A 7,047-nucleotide genomic window follows, 5' to 3' on the forward strand; every position below is an offset into this window, starting at 1 on the left:
GTAAAGTTGGTGAAAACACGTACTCCCCCAAGCTTAGGCTTTTGTCCTAAGTTGGTCTACTCCCAAGGAGGGAAATAACCAGCTCCGAGGTACTCCGGAGTGGATTGAGGATGCCACTGCTGTGTAAGCTCCTCTGGCTCCCACTGATAAACTCGCGTCTGGCACTCGGTTGGCGCCTCGGGCACGGGCACCTATGGTTGGGCTAAGCCCCAATATGCGTAGATGTCCGACGGCATAATAGTGTACCTGCGTGCATGAAGATTGAACAAAGAAGGAGCAAGCAAAGTAATAGTCTCACGAGTACCCTGACTAAATACCAGGTTATAAATCATCCTTCTATTTATATCTCTATCAAGAAAGCCATGGCGAACCATGCTATCGTAATCTAGATATCTCTCGGGAAGAAGAATCTCTTCTTCCTCCTCCAGTCTAATAGGTATCTCAAAGTGTCTAGTAAGACGAGTAGCATAGATACCTCCATAGACAACACCATTAGAACGGTTCAGGTTCAATCGTTGAGCTACTATAGCACCCAAGCTATAAGTTTTATCGTTATAAAGGGCTTCACGCAAGACCGCAAGATCTGGGGAACTAAGTGACCCAGCTTTCCCATGGCCGATCAAACATTTTCCCACAAATAATGAGAAGTACCGAAGCACGGGAAAATGAATGCTAGCAGCTCTAGCGCAAGACACTCCTCTCTCCTCTCCTACAACAATTGTATCGATGAAAGCTTCCAAGTCCCGTGGACGAGGTTCGTGACTATCCCCAACGTAAGGCAATTTGCAAATATTGCAAAAATCCTGGAGTGACATGCATTGGGGGATATCATAAAGTTTGAACTCAACCATAGGAGGATTCTTCCTCGGATAGAAGGTAAAGCTTTGTACGAAGATATTAGTGAGGAGGAGGTATTGCGGACACTTATCTTCAACGAAGGCGGTAAGGCCTGCGTTTTCCGCCAAGTGATAAAAGTCGTCATAAATTCCAGCGGCGCGTAAGAACATGTCGCTTGGCCACTCGCACGCTCGAACTTCTGCGACTCGAGGGACCAAATACTTGGGCTTCTTCTTACTCCCATCATCCTTGGGGTCACGACTTGACGAGCCTCTTAAGAACCTCCTCATCTTTCCCCTTTTCTATCTTTGAATTTTTTTGAAATTTTTAGTGATTCTAAGGAAAAGTGAATAAGGCTCAACGAAACTCGTAGCAACTACTCCCACAAGTGCCTAAAGACCATATTACGCATCAAAACTACTTGGGACCAGCTAGAATTAGCATGCAAAGCTCAAGAATATGGTCACCAAGGCAGCAAAAATACGTGGAGTATAAGGCACTAGAGCAAAAAAAAAAATTGGACCAATGGAGGGGTCACTTACCAAGGAGTAATTTCCCCAAAATAGTTCGTAGAATGGTGATTTGAGTAAAGAGATCGAAAATCCCAGCAAGAGGAGCAAGAACACAGGTTTAAGCTGCGAACCGATTTTTTCTGGAGGTAGGAGAAGCGGATGGGAGCAAGAATGAGTGGAAGGGGTGCCTGTGGGCCCCACAACCTTGGTGGTGCGGCCAGGGGGGTGCCCGCGCCCTAGGGCTTGTGGCCAACTCGTGTGGCCTCCAGACAGACTCTTTGTCCCAAAAAATTTCAAAAAATCCAGGAAAAATCAAACTTGATTTTCACAGCGTTCGGAGAACTTTTATTTTCGGGGTACCTTTCTACCGAACGCTAAAACAGAAAACAGGGAAAACTAAACTAATTCTATCATTTTTATTCTAAGAAACCTAAAGTGAAAGCTTGGAACAGAGGTTTGTGACACCTTGATTCATCCATCTCATGGTCATCAAAAGAAATCCTTCAATGGGGTTGATCAAGTCCCCTCAACAAAACTTTCTCGAATCGCAAAAGAAGACGGAGAATTTACGAATAGTCACTAGGTCACCTCAATGGGGATGTGTATCTCCCCAACAAGCAAATCATACTTCATCTTGACACGAGGAATAGGGCATTCAAAGCTCCCAATAAGAATCGATGAAGTTTTTTCGATAGCATTGATGCAATGTACTCGATATTGTTTCTTCGGAAAGTGCACCGTATGCTCATTACCGTTGACATGGAAAGTGACATTGCCCTTGTTGCAATCTATAACAGCCCCTGCAGTGTTTGAAAAGGGTCTTCCGAGGATGACAGCCATGGCATCGTCCTCAGGAATATCCAAGATAACAAAGTCTGTTAAGATGGTGGTGTTAGCAACCACAACAGGTACATCCTCGCAAATGCCGATAGGGAAAGCAGTTAATTTGTCGGCCATTTGCAAAGCGATTTCAGTGGGTGTCAACTTATCCAGTTCAAGTCTATGATAAAGAGAGAGAGAGAGGCATAACACTAACACCGGCTCCAAGATAGCATAACGCAGTTCTAACGTAGTTGCCTTTAATGGAGCAATGTATAGTGGGCACACCGGGATCACCTAGTTTCTTAGGAGTTCCACCCTTGAAAGTGTAATTGGCAAGCATGGCGGAGATCTCAAGATCAGGTATCCTCCTCTCATTAGTCACAATATCTTTCATGTACTTAGCATACGGAGACATTTTGAGCATATCTGTCAAACGCATTTGCAGAAAGACAGGTCTGATCATTTCAACGAAGCGCTCAAAATCTTCATCATCCTTTTTCTTGGATGGTTTGGGAGGAAAGGGCATAGGTTTCTGAACCCACGGTTCCCTTTCTTTACCATGCTTCCTAGCAGCGAATCATTCTTATCGTACCTTCTATTCTTAGGATGTGGGTTATCAAGATCAACAGGTTCAATCTCCACATCCTTTTCATTGCTAAGTTGAGCTCTTCATGAACATCACTATTGATATTATCATTAGGATCATGTTCATCACCAGATTGTATTTCAGAATCGGAGACAGAGACATAGTTTGGACTCTCAGGTGTAGCAGCAACAGGGTTGCTAGCGTGCAGGTTCCTATCATCTATCTTCTTCTTTCTAGGATGACTAGGTGCATCAGTGCTAACTCCTTGAGAATCTTGTTCAATTCTCTTCGGATGACCCTCAGGATACAAAGGTTCCTGGGTCATTCTACCGCCTCTAGTGACAACTCTGACAGAATTGTCATTCAACTCATTGAGCAAGTCATTTTGAGCTTTAAGTACTTGTCTACCTCAGTAGTAACCATAGAAGCATGTTTACTCAGAAGCTTAAGATCATTGACATTTCTGTCCACACAAGCACTTAAATGACTAAGCATATGAGAATTGTTTTCCAATTGTCTGCTAACATAATCATTGAAACTCTGTTGTTTGGCAACAAAGTTATCAAATTCATCCATGCATAAACTAGTAGGTTTATCAAAAGGAATATCACTCTCATCAAACCTACGCAGAGAATTTACTTCTACTACCTGTATCGGGTTATCGAGACCATGGATCTCTTCGATAGGTGGTAGATTTTTGACATCTTCAGATTTAATGCCTTTCTCTCGCATAGATTTCTTGGCTTCTTGCATATCTTCAGGACCGAGGAATAGAATACCTCTTTTATTCGGAGTTGGCTTAGGAGGTGGTTTGGGAATAGTCCAAGCATTCTCATTGCACAAGATATTATTCAGTAGAATCTCAGCTTGTTCTACGGTTCGTTCCCTAAAAACACTACCGACACAACTATCTAAGTGGTCTTTGGAAGCATCGGTAAGTCCATTATAGAAGATATCAAGTATTTCGTTCTTCTTGAGAGGGTGATCAGGCAAAGCATTCTGTAGCTGGATAAGCCTCCCCCAAGATTGTGGGAGACTCTCTTCTTCACCTTGAGCAAAGTTGTATATTTCCTGCAAGGCAACTTGCTTCTTATGGGCAGGGAAATATTTTTCAGAGAAGTAGTAGACCATATCCTGGGGGCTACGCACACAACAAGGAGCAAGAGAAGTGAACCAGGTCTTAGCATCATCCTTTAGCGAGAAAGGAAACAACTTGAGCATGTAGTAGTGGCAGATCTTTTCCTCACTAGTGAATAGGGTGGCTATATCGTGGAGTTTGGTAAGATGGGTTACAACCATTTCAGACTCATAATCGTGAAAATGATCAGATTCGACCAGAGTAATTAACTTAGGGTCGACAGAGGATTCATAATCCTTATTGGTCACAAAGATAGGTGAACTGGCAAACTTCGGGTCGTATTTCATCCTAGCGTTCAGAGATTTTTCTTTCCACTTGCGCAGTAATTTCTCAACATCATAGCTATCCTTACACGCAAGAAAGTCCTCAGCTATGTCTCCCTCCATAACATAGCGCGTATCAGGCATAATAGGCAATTCAGGCATAGTAGCAGGTTCTACTTCAATAGTATCAGCAGTTTCAGAAGTATCATCATATCTAGGAGCAACTCTAGCAATATGTGCATCAACGGCACCTAGTGGCAAAGCAGTATCAAGCATAGCATCATCAGGCATATTATCAAGCATAGAATCATCAGGCATAGTATCAAGCATAGCATCATCAGGCATAGTATCAAGCATAGCATCATGGGCAGCAGAAGTAGCATCATCAAGCACAGGCGACATATCAAGATTTCTAGCAGGAGGCGAAGTTGCAAAATTACTCATAACTGAAGGTGAATCAAGTGCAGATCTAGATGGCAGTTCCTTACCTCTCCTCCTAGTGGAAGGCAAGATTTTAGTTCTTGGATCTTTCAGATTCCTCATAGTGATCAGCAGACGTCAATCCCAAGTGACTCAGAGAATATAGCTGTGCTTCCCTGGCAACGGCTCCAGAAAAAGCCATGATAACCCATAGGTGTAGGGGATCGCAACAGTTTTCGAGGGTAGAGTATTCAACCCAAATTTTTTGGTTCACCAAAGGGAAGTGAAAGAATATTCTCAAGTATTAGCAGCTGAGTTTATCAGATTCAACCACACTTGAAAGACTAGTGTCTGCAAGCAAAGTATCAGTAGCAAAGTAGTATGATAGCAACGATGCCAGATACGATCTGTTGACAAGGCAGACTATTCCTAACTGTTGTATCAATGGCGCTAGTAAGTAACTATTCTTCCCGACAACAGTATCGGAAAAGATCTTGCAACAAGTAACATCGAAGTAGCAAGGAACAGCAGTAGCAGCAGCAGCAAAGTAACAACAATAGCAACAGTAGCAGCAAAGTGGCCCAATCCCTTTTGTAGCAAGGGACAAGCCTAGAGAAAGTAACGTAGCGAGGACCAGTAGTAAAAGACTCGTAGGCAGTGGATCGGTGATGGATGAGTGTGACGAATGTGATTAATCATGTAACAGCTATAACACGGAGAGATATGTAACTAGCTCCCGTTCATCAATCTAATGTAGGCATGTATTCCGTATGTAGTCATACGTGCTTAGGTAAAAGAACTTGCATGACATCTATTGTCCATCCCTCCCGTGGCAGCGGTGTCCTAATGGAAACTACGGGATATTAAGGTTCTCCTTTTAATAAAGAACAGGACCAACACATTAACACGCAATGAATACATGAACTCCTCATACTATGGTCATCTCCGGGAGTGGTTCCGGCTATTGTCACTCCGGGGTTGCCGGGTCATAACACATAGTAGGTGACTACATCTTGCAAGATAGGATCTAAAACACACATATATTGGCGACAACATAATAGGTTCAGATCTGAAATCACGGCACTCGGGCCCTAGTGACAAGGATTAAGCATAGCCAAGTAGTAGCAACATCAATCTAGAACATAGTGGATACTAGGGATCAATCCCCGTCAAGAACTAACTCGATTACAATATAGATCTCATCCAACTCATCACCGTCCAGCAAGCCTACAATGAGATTACTCACGAACGATGAAGAGCATCATGGAATTGTCGATGGAGAAAGGTTGATGATGACGATGGCGACGATTTCCCCTCTCCGGAGCCCGAAACGGACTTCAGATCTGCCCTCCAGATGAAGAATAGGATGTGGCGGCGCATCCGTATCGCAAAACGAGATGAAACCTTCTCTCTGATTTTTTTCCAGGCGAGACGGAAGATATAGAGCTGAGTTTGGGGGCGGTGGAGCCACGTGGGCCCCACAAGCCCTCACGGCGCGGCCAGGCGGGATGGTCGCGGCCTGTGGGCTTGTGGCCCACAGGTCGACCTCCTCCGGTGGATCTTTGCGCAGGTATCTTTCTTTTATTCCAGAAAAAATCTCCGTAAATTTTCAGCACATTCCGAGAACTTTTATTTCTGCACAAAAACAACACCATGGCAATTCTACAGAAAACAACATCAGTCCGGATTAGTTCCATTCAAATCATGCAAATTAGAGTCCAAAACAAGGGCAAAAGAGTTCAGAAAAGTAGATACGACGGAGATGTATCAGTAACCTAGTGCCTATTCGAAAATTCTCCGTTTCCTTTTGTGATTCGAAAAATTTGTCAAGGACACTTGATCAACCTCATTGGCGGATTTCTTTCGATGACCATGGAATGGATGAATCGAGGAGTCACAAACCTTTGTTCCAAGGTTTCACCTTCGGTTGCTTAGAAGAAAAATGATAGATTTAGCTTAGTTTTCCTTGTTTTCTGCTTTTACTGTCCCGTAGAAAAGTACCCCGAAAATAGAAGTTCTCCCAATGTCGTGAAAATCAAGTATGATTTTTTCTGGAATTTTTGAAAAATACTAAGACGGAGAGCTAGTCAGGGGGCTGCACGAGTGGGCCACAAGCCCTAGAGGCGCGGGCCCCCCTGGCCGCGCCTACCAGGCTTGTGGGGGCCCACGTGTACCCCCTCCACTCATTCTAGCTCCCATCTGCTTCTCCTACCTCCAGAAAAAATCGTTTCGCAGCTCAAACCCGTGTTCTTGCTCTTCTTGCTGGGATTTTCGATCTCCTTGTACAAAGCACCATTCACCAAACTGTTTTCGGGAAATTGCTCCTTGGTAAGTGACTCCTCCATTGGTCCAATTAGTTTTTCCTCTAGTGCCTTATACTTCGCGTATTTTTGCTGCCTTGGTGACCCTGTTCTTGAGCTTTGCATGCTAATTTTAGCTGGTCCCATGTAGTTTTGATGCGTAATATGG

The sequence above is a fragment of the Hordeum vulgare genome, chromosome 3H, assembly GCF_904849725.1.
Source record: "Hordeum vulgare subsp. vulgare chromosome 3H, MorexV3_pseudomolecules_assembly, whole genome shotgun sequence".
Classification (NCBI taxonomy): Eukaryota; Viridiplantae; Streptophyta; class Magnoliopsida; order Poales; family Poaceae; genus Hordeum; species Hordeum vulgare.